This window comes from Pantherophis guttatus, chromosome 4 (genome assembly GCF_059756535.1).
Source record: "Pantherophis guttatus breed Tessera chromosome 4, ASM5975653v1, whole genome shotgun sequence".
Lineage (NCBI taxonomy): Eukaryota > Metazoa > Chordata > Lepidosauria > Squamata > Colubridae > Pantherophis > Pantherophis guttatus.
In genome coordinates this window covers 31,400,657-31,415,460 of record NC_142066.1, presented here as the reverse complement: position 1 = coordinate 31,415,460, position 14,804 = coordinate 31,400,657, and the positions used below count along the sequence as shown (strand labels likewise).

Sequence of the window (14,804 nt, the reverse complement as noted above, 5' to 3'; positions counted from 1 at the left end):
TCACCCAAGAGAAAACCAGAATCATCGTCATCATAAGTAAACTTGAACATCAACAAAAATAACCAAGAAAAGCAAAGCAAAGTTTAAACTCCAGATAAAAATTAACCTACGCTAAGCTGGGACTGAAGATTGAAACAAAACCATTTTAATCTTTTTTTAAAAAAAATTGTGGTAAAATGGGGATTGCATTTAATTTGTATATATGTGTGGGGGAAGTATACTATAAGAAGGTGTTGGCTGACATATCCTGATGCTGTGGAGTTGTTTTAAAGAATGCCCAAGTTGTTGCATTGAGCATGGAAGCCTAACAGCAAGTGAAAACTAACTTTAATATACATGTTATACTGCCAATAATCTTGCTGCTATATTTTATACTAGCTGCAGTTATAGATTATCTTCAAAGTCAGCTGCAGGTCAAGCCCATTATGATGACTACCTCAGTAGTGATTAAGGCATGAGCAATATATAAATGAACAATAGTTCATTTATATTGAAATGACTAAATAACCAGTTCTAAAATCAGCAACAAAAAAGGATCTTTAGACATATCTTTACATCCATAGAGTTGAAATTAGAGGTAACTATAAATTCAGAGCAGTTAAAGTTTTTTTTACCAGGCAAATTTAAATTCTCATGTGTAATCCAATATAATTATTTGGATTCTGCCCTACATACTGTGTCTCTTAGACAGTCAAACTGCCACGTAAAAAAACCAAACTGAATAATTTCAAAACAACCATGTAAGAGAGGTTAGCTTGCAAGGCTAGCCTTTTTCAGTCTAGCTCAGAAGAAGCCCATAACTACATTGACCTCTACTGTTAGATATTTGTATAATTCTCAGGACATTGTAATAGTTTCTGATATCTAGTTATTCTAAAAAAGAGAAGTTACTGTTGAATATAATAATATTTGTTGGAAAACCAGGGATGGACTTAGTGTCAATGGTGGAACAGTTCAGTGCTGGTTCTGAAAATGTATTCTTATTTTTAATTGCTGATTCAGTTCTACAGAGGAATTGAGTCTGTCATCTGCACCTCCGTAACTGTCTGGTTTGGATCTTCAACCTAACTATACAGACACAGACTTCAGAGGATAATTAGAACTGCAGAAAAAACTCTGGCTACCAACCTGCCTTCCATTGGATTGCATTCTACTGCACGAGTCAAAAAGAGGGCTGTGAAAATATCTACAGACCCCTCACATCCTGGACACAAATTGTTTCAACTTCTACCTTCAAAATGATGCTATAGGGCCCTGATGGCAAACCTATGGCACGTGTGCCACAGGTGGCACGTGGAGCCATATCTTCGGGCACGCGAGCCGTTGCCCTAGCTCAGCTCTAGCACGCATGCGCATGCCAGCCAACTAATTTTCGGCTGGCCCTTCCCATGCCACCCCTCCAGTGATGGGATTCAAGTAATTTAACAACCGGTTTTCTGCTCTAATGATTTCTTCCAACAATCAGTTTGCCAAACTGTTCAGAAAGTTAACAACCGGTTGTCCCAAAGTGGTGCGAACTGGCTGAATCCCACCACTGCACCCCTCCCAGGAGTCTCCACGCGGCCTGTTTTGGATGCCAGGTAAGTACAGGGCTCACACGGAGGCTCTGCGATGGCGTTTTCGGCCTCCGGAGGGCCTCCGAGGGGATGGGGAAGCCCATTTTCGCCCTCCCAGTCTCCAGGAAAGCTTCTGGAACCTGGGGAGGGTGAAAAACAGGCCTACCGGGCCCACTGGAAGTTGGGAAATGGGTCGTTTCTGGCATCTAGAGGGCCTCCAGAGGGGGCGGGGGAGGCTGTTTTCTCTCTTTCCAGCCTCCAGGAAAGCTTCTGGAACTTGGGGAGGGCAAAAAAAGGGCCTACTGGGTACACTGGAAGTTGGGAAATGGGCTGTTTCCAGGCTCCAGAGGGCCTCTGGGGTGTGTGTGGGGAAGGCCGTTTTCGCCCTCTGGAGGCTTCAGGTAGGCCTGCTAAGCCCAAAACAGGGTGTGGGGTGGTTGTGTGCGCATGTGCGGGGTGGTTGCACACGCATGCACGGGGGGCATTGAATTATGGGTGTGGGCACGCACACGCATGACCCTCCCCCCACTCCCCCCGATTTTGACACGTGATGACAAAAAGGTTAGCCATCACTGTAGGGCACTGCACACCAGAACTAGACACAAGGACAGTTTTTTCCTGAATCCTATCACTCTGCTAAACAACTAATTCCCACAACACTGTCAAACTATTTACTAAGACTGTATTACTATTCTTCTCATCCTTCCTATTACCTATCTCCTCCCACTTATAAGTATAACCTTGTTGCTTGTATCTCTATGATTTATATTGTTTGTTTCCTAATATGATTGATTGCTTATTTAGTAACCTATGACTATCACTAAGTGTTGTATCTTATGATTCTTGATGAATGTATTTTTTTTCTTTTTATGTACACTGAGAGCATATGCACCAAAGACAAATTCCTTGTGTGTCCAATCACACTTGGCCAGAATTCTATTCTGTCCTGTCTTATCCTGTCCTATTCTATTCTGCCAAACATAGGCTTGGAGGCTTAACATTATTCCAAGTATGTGAGCATTACTCAAATCATTAGCTACAGTTGGTAGATTCTTGACTCAGAAAAGCCAAGAAACATATAAACAAGCCTTACAAGCCTGAGGTTTTGCACTAGGGTAGTCTGGAATTACACTTATTACAAAGATGTTTTGTAGGAAATAAGGCCTCTAACGCAGTGTTTCTCAACCTTGGCCACTTGATGATGTGTGGACTTCCTTAGCCAGAATTGGTTGAAGCTCATACATCTTCATGGGGCCTAGATTGAGAAATACTGCTCTAATGGATGAGTAGGGTGATTGGATTGGAAACCCAAATAAATTTGTCCATTTGGTTTCTCTGTCACTTTCCCATTTTCTCAGGTCAGGTTTCCCGTTGCGAACCAGTAGTAAAGGTAAGTAGAACCCACCCCTGGAGTCAGCATATTACCCCCTCAATTTTGGGTCCTCATTTTACCCACCACGAAAGGCTGAAAAGCTGAGTCAACCTTCAGCCTGATGAGATTTGTACTGCCAAATTGCAGGCAGCCAATACCGCACTCTAACCACTGCACCACGTAAATCTTTTTAAAACATAAACATTAAAAACCTGGCACCAAAGTAAGCCTTCTAACATACTGGTTAAATCCTCTCATCTGCCTCAACTTATTTATTTATTTATTTATTTATTAAATTTATATACCGCCCTATTCCTAAGGGACTCAGGGCGGTGAACAGCGAACGATAAAAATACATGTAATACAAACGTTAATAAAAAACTAATTAAAATATGCTAAACACTCTGGACCTAGATAATTCAAGACATCCCAGTTTAAAATAAAATCAAAAAGCAATATAAAGGGAAAGTTAGGCCAGGCCGGCCTGCTGAAACAGGAATGTTTTGAGGGCACGGCGGAAATTGCGCAGATCCGGAATCTTCTGTATCTCTGGGGGGAGCTCGTTCCAGATGGTGGGTGCCCTCACAGAAAAGGCTCTCCCCCTGGGGGCCGCCAGTCGACACTGTTTGGCTGACGGCACCCTGAGAAGCCCCTCTCTATGGGAGCGTACTGGGCGGTGAGAGGCAATTGGTGGCAGAAGGCAGTCTCGTAAGTACTTATGAAAGCACTTGGAGGAAAAGCCAAGTTTTAAATGCTATTCAGAAGGCTGGAGGGGGCGGGGTGGGTTTGAAGCTTCCTGAACCTCAAGGGGAAGGGGGTTCCATAGGGCAGGGACTGCCATGGAAATGGCATGTTTCCTTAACCCCATAAGAAGGTAATGTTGAAGGGAAGAGACTAGGAGTGTTCCCATCTATCTGACCTTGTAGGAAGGGTAGACATCCTTAGGGAGAGGTTGTCCTGTAGATCAGGGGTCACCAACCTTTCGGACCCTGGGGACCACTAAATTCATAATTTTAAATCCTGCGGACCACTAATATGATCTACCTAATGAATAGCTGGGTGGGCGTGCAAGATGGTCATGTGACTAGGTGGGCATCGCCAACTCAATGTTACTCACATTGAGGGGCACCTTGCCAGCCTCTACTCGCCACTCCATGCCTGCCCATCTGGGCTCCTTAGGGCCCCAACAGGAAGCAGTTGCTGGAGCTAAGCAGCCACCATGAGAAAGAGTTGGCAAACAGCTGACTCAGTTCAAATTGGACGTGACCAAGAAGGAGGCTCAGCAGAAGCACCTCACTGAGGACTACAAGCATAGGCTTTCCAAGCAGAGGAAAGACCTGCGGGAGTACAAGGCCAGGTACAGGTGCCTGGAGGCTCAGCGGGCTGAGATGGTCAGCCAGTTCCAGGCCATGATACAGTCCCACTGGAACAAGCCCCTCCAGCTCTTCACCACCAGCGGCACTTCCCTCCAGCCTTCGCCCAAAGCCTGCACTAGGAGGCCGAAGCAGACCCCAAGTCAGAATTTCTGCCCCCTCCAACCCACACAAAAAGACCCAGAAAGGGGAGACTCTCTGCAGCAACACAAATATTCATTGTATGTATCCATCCCAGGGGCCATAGTTTGAGGACCCCTGATTTAGTGCAATATAAAAAATGCAAATAATTTTTCTACCAACCACCAAAATTTTCTCACAGACCACCAGTGGTCCACGGACCACCTGTTGGTGACCACTGTTCTAGACCAATCCCCTGCTGAAGCAGGAAACTCTGTACCATTTCAGACAAATGGTTGTCCAATTTGTTCTTAAAAACCTCCAATAATGGAGCACCCACATAAAGCCCTCCAATTTACAGATACTGCTTGGAGTGATCCATTGTGCCAAGAGTTTTGCTTACCTAGGAATTAAGCATTGATTTGTGTTTATGAACCACAGCTAATGGCTTAACATTACATAAACCCAACCAATTGTGGTTTATTCAATAAATAATGGTCAAACCTAACTCAGATTACTACAAGGAAGTAAGCTGTAACTAGCTTTCAGTGCCTCTTTGATAATCCCTGAGACTGGCACTCAGAAAGTATCCCCCCTCTTTCCATCTCTCCCCTCTTGGAACACGCCCTTCTCGAACTTGCGCCCTCTTTTGGCTTCACCTCTCCGACACAAATAGCTCGCTCATTCCACCTGAGCCCTTCCCCTACTTGTGTGGAGAACTAATATCATCTGAACATGAGCTGGTATATGATTCCATCCCACCAGCTGAGAGGACCAGCCAAGAGCCTAACCACCGTGAGAGGGTGGCTTGGGCTCTGGGCCCCACGGGCTGAGCTGGGATGGCATTAGCTATTTTGCACTTTGCACTTTGTACCTGCTGGCAGGGGAATGACCATCGGACAAACCGCCGTGAGAGGGCGGATTGGGGATTTATATCCTGGGTGCTGCACTGTTTCTGTTGTATCATCATTCAGCACCTGCACTTTATACTTTGCTGGCAGAGGGACGGATCATCAAATCCGCCGTGAGAGGGCAGATTTTGGACCTATATTATGGGTGCCGAGTGCGCAAGTTGGACCATTACTTCCATCTCACCAGTAGAGGGGGCAGACCATCGGGCCAAGCCGCTGTGAGAGGGCGGTATGACTTATCCCTCCCCCCCTTGGACTGTGGAGATGGACTTGGCCTCTGTTGTGAGAGAACAGCGGACTGGGTCTTGAATCTTTTTGTGGCTCCTGTCTTCTTATGTTCTCCCTCAGACTTTTCTGTATGGACCCTTTAGGGGACGGTCAACCCATCCCTGCGGCAAGATGTACGCAGCAGCGGAGCTTCTTGGTCTGCGAGATTCCCCCCTCTCGCAGGCTTGGCCCTCCACGTTATCGAGGGCCTACCTCGATGACAGATTTTGGAATCCCGAGAGGTGGCATGCCACAAAGAGGGGGCTGAGGGGTTTTTTAAAATTGTCTTTGTGTAAATTTTTAAGGGGTTTGGGGAGGGAGGGTGATAGGTCAGGCTTGGCACAGGGGCACGAACTGGGAGGTGTGTAGCCGGGTGTGGAGGGGCTTAGTGTAAGTATGGAAGAGGGCGATTCCATCAGGATCATGGTTGGGAGGGGCAGATACGGCGGGAGCAGGGGACCATATTGTGTTAGGGGGGCACGCACCCGCTGTCTTCAAGCGGTGGCATGCCTCAGCCCCCAAGGCTCGTCTCGTTTCCTGGGTTGTCCAGAGCTTCAGAGCCCAGGCCTTAGGCTGATGCTGTGCAACGCCAGGTCCGTGGTTAATAAGGCCCCTCTCATCTGCGAGTTAATTCAGGAGGGGGGAGTGGACCTGGCGGGTATTACAGACATCTGGCTGGACCAAGAGGAGGGGGGTCCCCCTCGTAGAAATTTGCCACCAGGTTTCCGAGCCTTTCATCAGCCAAGGGCCCAGGGCAGGGGTGGGGGGGTGGCGGTTGTCATTAAGGAAAGTCTTGATCCGAGGAAGACCACTGTACTACAGATAGCCGGATGTGAGTCTCTCCTGGTGAAGTGGGGCCATGGGATGCAGGTGGGCCTGTTGATCACGTACCTGGCTCCCTGCCATGTGACAGCGGCCCTGCCCGAGCTTCTCAACGTTATTGCCGGAGTGGTGGTTGATACCCCCAGACTGGTGGTCATGGGGGATTTCAACCTGCCATCGGCCGGTGAGGCGTCTGAGGTGGCCCGGGAGTTCATGGCTTCCATGACGGCCTTGGACCTGACACAACTAATTCATGGCCCCACTCACACGGGAGGACACACTCTGGACTTAGTTTTTGTCTCTGGTCAGTGGTTGAATGGCCAGGTTATAGGGGATATAACTATTTAGCCCCTGTCATGGTCTGACCATTCTCTCCTGAGGCTGGACTTTCTGACTGCTGCACCCCACCGCAGGGAGGTGGAACCGATTAGGTGGTTCCGCCCCAGGCGCCTGATGGATCTGGAGAGATTCCAGAGGGAGCTTGGGCCATTTCCTGAGGCTTTGGCTCACGACTCGACTGAAGATCTGGTGGCTGCCTGGGATAGGACGGTCGCTGGGGCTTTGGATCGTGTCGTGCCTTTGCGGCCTCTGGCCCGGTGTCGCACCTGCCCAGCTCCTTGGTTCACCGAGGAGCTGAGGGGGATGAAACGCCGGAAAAGATGCCTAGAGAGTGGTTGGAGGGCCAGTCGCTCTGAATCCGATTGAACACTAATTAGGTCTCATATTAAGACCTATTTAGTGGCGATAAAAGCGGTAAAGTGTGATTACTTTTCCACTCTTATTGCATCAGCAGATAACCGCCCAGCCGCCTTGTTTAGAGTGACCCTCTCCCTCCTACATCAGGGAGCGCGGGAGGACCCCTTGCAAGGGCAGGCTGAGGATTTTGCACAGTATCTGCACGATAAAATCGCTCAGATTCGGGAAGGCTTGGACTCTGACTGGTAGATTCCGGCAGGGTGGCTGAGGTGGGTCTTGAGAATGTTATCTGGGACGAGTTCGATCCTGTGACTCCTGAGGACGTGGACAGGATTCTGGGGAGGTTAAACGCAACCACATGTTTACTGGACCCGTGTCCCTCCTGGCTGGTACTGGCTACTCAGGAGGTTACGCGAGGCTGGCTCCAGAGGATTATAAATGCTTCTTTGGGGGAGGGTCTCCTGCCGCCTGCTTTGAAAGAGGCGGTGGTGAGGCCCCTCCTTAAGAAGCCTTCTCTGGATCCAGCTGTTATGGCTAACTACCGTCCTGTCTCCAACCTTCGCTTTATTGCGAAGGTTGTTGAGAGTGTGGTTGCGCAACAGCTCCCGCAGTACCTGGATGAAACCATCTATCTAAACCCGTGCCAGTCTAGCTTCAGGCCTGGGTACAGCACAGAAACAGCACTGGTTGCGTTGGTTGATGATCTCTGGAGGGCTCGGGACAGGGGTTGCTCCTCTGTTCTGATCCTATTAAATCTCTTAGCGGCTTTTGATACCATCGACCATGGTATCATGCTGCACCGGCTGGAGGGTGGGAGGCACCGTGTTGCGTGGTTCTCCTCCTATCTCTCTGACCGGTCGCAGTCTTTGTTGGCAGGGGGGCAGAGGTTGACCTCGAGGTGCCTTGTTTGTGGGGTGCCACAAGGATTGGTCCTCTTGCCACTCCTGTTCAACATTTATGTGAAGCCGCTGGGTGAGATCATCCGTTGATTTGGGGTGTGATGCCATCTGTACGCTGATGACACTCAGCTGTACATCTCCACCCCAAACCACCCCAACGATGCCCTTGAAGTGACGTCCCAGTGTCTGGAGGCCGTGCGGATTTGGATGGGGAGGAACAGGCTTCAACTCAACCCTTCCAAGACCGAGTGGCTGTGGATGCCGGCATCCCGATATAGCTAGCTGGCACCATCACTGGCTTATTGGGGGCGAGTCATTGACCCCCACAGAGGGGGCTTGCAACTTGGGCGTCCTCCTGGACACACAGCTGTCTTTAGAAGAGCATATGATGGCCGTGGCCAGGGGGGCTTTTCATCAGGTTCGCCTGATACGCCAGTTGTGCCCCTTTCTGAGTCGGGATTCCTTATGCACAGTCACTCATGCTCTCGTCACTTCTCGCCTGGACTACGCTAACACTCTCTACATGGGGCTCCCCTTGAGGAGCACCTGGAGGCTCCAACTGGTCCAGAATGCGGCCGCGCGGGTGATCACGGGAGCGACATGGCGCTCCCATATAACAACTCTCCTGTGCGAGCTGCACTGGCTCCTGGTGGTCTTCCGGGTGCGCTTCAAGGTGTTGGTTCTCATCTTTAAAGCGCTCCATGGCTTAGGGCCAGGGTATTTACGAGACCGCCTGCTGCTACCGATAATCTCCCACCGGCCAATACGCTCTCACAGAGAGGGCCTCCTCAGGGTGCCGTCGGTCAAGCAATGTCGGCTGGCGGCCCCCAGAGGGAGAGCCTTCTCTGTGGGAGCACCTGCCCTCTGGAACGAGCTACCTCCCGGAATACGGCTGATTCCGGATCTCCGCACTTTCCGTAAGGCCCTGAAGACATTTTTATTTCAGCAAGCCGGCCTGGCCTGAATAGGTTTTAGGGGTTTTTAAATTGTATTGCTAGTGGTTTTAAATTGGGGCGGCCGTTTAATTTAATTTATTTTTAATTATTTTAACTTTTATATTGTATGTTATTTTAATTCTCGGCTGTTCACCGCCCTGAGTCCCTTCAGGGAGAAGGGCGGGATATAAATTTAATAAATAATAATAATAATAATGTTGGGAAAAGACACAGATCTGAAATGCAATTTTCTAAAAGGCAGACCAACACCCCCCCCCACTCCTTTTCCCTAGTGGAAGTCCAACATATACTAATTAAGCTTTCTCCAGAGAAGCTATATCCAAGAAAGAAAGAAAGAAAGAAAGAAAGAAAGAAAGAAAGAAAGAAAGAAAGAAAGAAAGAAAGAAAGAAAGAAAGAAAGAAAGAAAGAAAGAAAGAAAGAAAGAAAGAAAGAAAGAAAGAAAGAAAGAACAACCCACCTTCTCTTTGTCCCCCTCCCAATCTTTGCTGTTTCTTGTCAAGTTGAAACCCAGTTCTCTGCTTGGTTACTCCAGTTCAGATGACCTCTGGAGCACAGTTCATCACAAGACAAAGAAGCCTCCAGCCTGGATTACATCTTGCATTAAAGACAGGAAGGGGGTTAATTCTTTCATCTCCAATCAGATTTTTCCTCTTCTTTTTACACACAGCATTCGGGCCTCTGTTTCCTTTGCTTCATCAGCTTCAAGACTCCAACAGCTACAGACAAATAATTTTCTTTTTACAGTATTATGACTATTTTACAAAATCATTTCCCTGGTGTAAGATTAATCACAGCCCCCAGCTTTCTGAAAGCTGGGCCAAGGACATGGGTTTGTAGAACTTAAAACAACTGGTTTGTTTTGACTTTGCTCTGAAGTTTTCCCCCTGCTTTTGAGAATTAATTTCCAAGTACGGTTAGGGAGGAAAGCTGTTATTTTGACGAACATCCCTTCAACAAAACTGTACTTCACACTTCCTGGGAGTGTTTCCCACTCAATTGGATTTCCTGTTGCAACCTCGAAACCACTAATATATAAGTGATTTTCAGAAAGAGGCCTAGTTCTGAAGCAGTGAGCCATAGAAAGATCTAGATCAAAGGTAATTTTGTGTCCCTCACAGAAAAAAAAAGCGAGTCCAAAAAAAGGATGCCTGGCAAACACTTAGCTTACCAAAGAGAAAGAACAATGATTTGCTTCTTTATGGATAAATATTTTCAAAGCAACAGTATCAAAACAAACAGGGGAAGAAAATAGATGCTGAATTGGGCTTTGTAAGTGCTATCACAACACATATCTAAAGCAGTAATTGCCAAAGAAGATGAGTGTACAGAATAGCTGTGACAGTACAAAGCTGAAAGGTTTTACTATAGAAATGAGTCAACCATTCTAAGACGATGCCAATTGCCACCCTAATTCTATATTCTTGCTACAGCAAGTCTACATAAAGATAAAACAAAGAACAGGAAAATGTATGCGTGAAGGGGTGAGATCACTCCAGGTAATTGTAATGCAGAATTGCGCCACTAGCAGTGTTTTGATTTACTTTATGGAGGTGTTGAAAGAATGGCTATCTGGGTTCAGTTCCAAGTGGGGAGAAAGACACTGGAAACATGAAGACTGCTTGAAAAGATGGTTTAATGGTGGACAGGACCACGTGGTTTGGAGGTCCTGGGCAAAAAAGCACATAGGGGTGTGTGTGAGAGAAAGAGATTTATACTCTCTGTTGGGATTTGAATTTGAGCTTGTATTCTGATTGGTTGTCAGACACCCATGGGGTAACTTTGTAGGTTGTCTTTTGAGTCCTAGGCTTGGTTGAGCCTTGCTGGGTGATGCAAACTCCCCAGGTGCCATGTGGTGAGTTCTATGGTTAGATGGGTAGAAGGCTAATCCTATCTTTGTTGGATCTTGGGTGAGTGCATTTGCTTATGAATAGACCTACCTATCTCTTTATCTCTTAAATATGACATCTGCTGTGGGCTATTGAGAGTGTGGGGGCTATTAAGATTGAGTCTGCTTCCTGTCTAAAAAAATCATGTTTCTCCATTTCTCATCCAGGGAGGTATAATATTCTGCCTTTTTAATATTTCCTAGAATATTTCATTCTTCTAGGAGAGGAGTGGGTGCTAACTTCCTACAGAGGGTTTTTAAAAAATAAATAAAGAAATGGTTTGCAGTTGCACAGGAAGTTAAGAAAAGCAGACAGCTTGTGCCCTCCACACAGCATTAATGGGCCCCAGCTTTATCCAGTAATTTGAGTAACATAAGCACCCATGTGAAAGGTCATGTTTGTTTTTGGAACAAGTCACATCAAGGTCTTGGGCAAATGGAAACTGCTGTAGCCAAATCTCTCTCTGTCTTTCAGAGAGAGAGAGAGAGGGAGGGAAACAGAGGGAGAGAGACAGAGAGAGAGTGGGAGGGAGGGAGGGAGACAGAGGGAAGGAGGGAGGGAGAGAGAGAAAGGGAGAGAGGGAGGGGGAGAGAAAGAGGGAGGGAGGGAGACAGACAGAGAGAGGGAAGGAGGGTGGGAGACAGAGAAAGGGAGAGAGGGAGACAGAGAGAGGGGGACGGAGGGAGGGAGACAGACAGAGAGGGAAGGAGGGAGGGAGGGAGAGACAGAGACAGAGGGAGGGAGACAGAGAGACAGGGAGAGAGGGAGACAGAGAGAGAGGGAGGGAGACAGAGAGAGAGTGGGAGGGAGGGAGACAGAGGGAAGGAGGGAGGGAGAGAGAGAGAAAGGGAGAGAGGGAGGGGGAGAGAAAGAGGGAGGGAGGAAGACAGACAGAGAGAGGGAAGGAGGGTGGGAGACAGAGAAAGGGAGAGAGGGAGACAGAGAGAGGGGGGGAGGGAGACAGACAGGGAAGGAGGGAGGGAGGGAGAGACAGAGACAGAGGGAGGGAGACAGAGAAAGGGAGAGAGGGAGACAGAGAGAGGGGGAGGGAGGGAGGGAGACAGAGAGGGAAGGAGGGAGGGAGAGACAGAGACAGAGGGAGGGAGACAGAGAGACAGGGAGAGAGGGAGACAGAGAGAGGGAGAGAGAGAGGGAGGGAGGGAGACAGAGACAGAGAGAGGAAAGGAGGGAGGGAGACAGAGGGAGGGAGGGAGACAGAGAGAGGGAGAGAGAGAGGGAGGGAGGGAGACAGAGACAGAGAGAGGAAAGGAGGGAGGGAGACAGAGGGAGGGAGGGAGACAGAGAGACAGCGAGAGGGAGGGAGGGAGACAAAGACAGAGAGAGAGAGAGGCCTTCTCGCCTTTGAAAACATTAGTAATCATCATATGAAACATCACATATGAAACATGACAACCTAACCACAATTCTATGTTCATCTCTGCAAGAAAGAGAGAAAACTTTGGAGAGTACCATAGTGATGTTGCTGATGCTACCCATATTCTGAAATAAATCGACTTTGGGAAACATTTTTTTCTCTTTTTTTCAATCCCTGCTATCAACTCAAGGTGCATCATAAAAAAACAGTCCTCCTAGAGGCTGTTCTAAAATCTTTTCCTAATTCTGATAAAGGCATCTGTCAGAACAGCATGGGGGAAATTGAACTGACAAAGATACAAAACTGGAAGATCAGGATCTACCAGTAGGATGATTTATTCTATATTGTCAATGTTTCCTGACCCCTGAGGTTTTAACATGACAGCAATAGAAAGGCTATTGACCTATATCTGCACATTTACAGGAGCCTCAGTATTCCTGTCTATAAAATGGGGTTTTGTCTATGCTGGCAAGCAATTTTGTTTCTCAGAATTGCAAGTAAAAATGAACAGGCAGAAAATAGGTACACGATTAGATCTCCTGAACCATGCACAAAAATCACTAGGAATGGAAATAAAGTTTACTTATCGATAAATCCCTGAGTTCTATTAAAAAGCAAAGCTCATCCCCCCCCCTTTCCCCAGTTGTTTTCTTCTGGCATAGAATACAATCCCTGGAAATTACACACAACAGAAAGTCAAATTTGGGACTTCCTACTGCCACAGAATGCAAGAAATTACTTTTGCTTTAGCCCGCATGGATCCAGGTTACAAGTTCTTCGCTGTTCACTGAATTAATTATTTTTTAAAATAATTAGTCTTATGATTTACAATTGGAAAAGTTTTCAACTTGTTAATATGGTTCTGAATTCTGACATGCCCACTGTTTTAAAGTTATCCTCCATCATCCCACTCAAGTTTATCATTATGTGTACTCACAAATAAATATTATTCTTGCAGCTCTTATTATTTTTATTGGATGCCAGCTATGATTGTGGCTATGCGTCCCTTCCTGAATTACAGCCCAGTTTCCCAAGACTAATAAAATGTAATCAGCAATGGAATTTACACACCCCCAATTGAAACTATCAAAGCAGATCTCATTTGCCCAACCAACACCCCCCCCCATCACCACTGTTGCACACTCAGACTTGGCTTAAAAACAAAACATTATCAGTTCCCTCCCCTTTCTCCAAACAAAGAAAAACGTCCAGGTACACAATCCATGTATACAAATGATTGATCCTTTTCTCCAGTTTTTCTCCAAAGCTTTCTCATGTATAATATACTTTTTTCCTCATGTAAACAGAGCTCTCCCTTTGCTCTTTAAGAACACAGAACGAAAGTAAGACATACTCTGTGTGAACAATCTTTTGAAAACCAGTACTCATATTTAGGTTAACAAAATTAGGTGACAAAGGCTGGTTTTCAGAAATATCCAATCAACTGAGAAATAAAAAACAGCAGTTCTACATAGATACCTCCTTAAAATCCCAGATCATTCCCCCCACATTTAAATTCAAGGGTTAAACGTATTTTCCCCCACCCCACAAATACAGAAAAGTTAATTGCAGTATTACTTTCCTGCTGCGCAGCAGAATCCACATTTTTAATTAGTATCTTTTCTAATAGGATTTATTCCCAACAAGAATCTGACAAATCACTGTTTTCTTTAAAAAGGATGAATTGGAAGGGAAGAGTCTTACTTACTTTCAGAAGACACTCAAGAGCTTGGTTTTGTGTGTGCTAGTGAAGGAGAACAGGGGAAAAAGGAAAGGAAAAACTTTATCTGAACTTTGCTTTATTTAAAAAAAAAAAAGTTGTGAAGGGCAAGGGGAAAAAAAGTGAGAGATAATAAAGAAGCGCTCCACTGGTAGGGTTAATTTTGGCTCCTCCAAGAAGTTACTGCCCACTCATTAGGATTGGAAAGAAAAAAAAAAAAAGAGTTAAGATGTGGTAGTGTACGCAAAGAAGCAACAGGCCTGCGTGGTATTTTGGAAAGGTGACAGTTTTCTTCTGGAATCCTTGGAATGAAGCAGAGGAATTAAATTAGCAGCAGTGAGTCAGTTTCACAGGGGGAGGAAGGGGCGGAGTTGGAAGCAGAAGTGGGCGGGGCCTAGAAGACTGATATCATTCCCCCCCCCCGGGAGGAAAATGTTGGACGGGAAAGGAATTTGGAGGAAGAATGTGTCCTATCTTTATCAATCATGATGAGTCTTGAAAATGCTGGGACAAATAATTGGGTCTGCACTGATAATTTTCAGAAAATTTAGACACTTTAGATGGCATTTAAAAGAAATCTGACAAGCTAATATTCATAGATGAGTGCCAGCTAAAATTCAAGCAGTATTACAGGTAAATACTATTTCGATGGCCTTTCCTGAATGCCAATAGCTGAAAACAAGAATGTGCTGTTACCTACAAATTCTTCCTGAGGCATTTAGTTGGTGGTGGAGTGACCCAGGTATTGAAATAAAAGTCTTATATTGGCCTAGATTTGATTTATATAGAATAGAATAGAATAGAATAGAATAGAATAGAATAGAATAGAATAGAATAGAATAGAATAACA

The 14,804-nt window shown here is 46.3% G+C and overlaps 1 protein-coding gene across 8 annotated transcripts in view; it reads right to left on the bottom strand.

Moving 5' to 3' along the window:
* Positions 1-14,321, bottom strand: part of TEAD2 (TEA domain transcription factor 2) — a 34,028-nt gene extending 19,707 nt beyond the window's left edge. For 3 of the 8 annotated variants that reach the window (XM_034423289.3, XM_034423290.3, XM_087891878.1), the window contains exons 1-2: positions 13,943-14,321; positions 9,431-9,689 (exon numbers count right to left, since the gene is read on the bottom strand). The gene's annotated coding sequence lies outside the window, so the exon portion shown is untranslated. The remainder of the gene's footprint in view (positions 1-9,430; positions 9,690-13,942) is intronic. The other 5 variants (XM_034423294.3, XM_087891877.1, XM_087891879.1 and 2 more) reach the window with 5 other exon arrangements.
* Between the last annotated feature and the right edge of the window lie 483 nt (positions 14,322-14,804).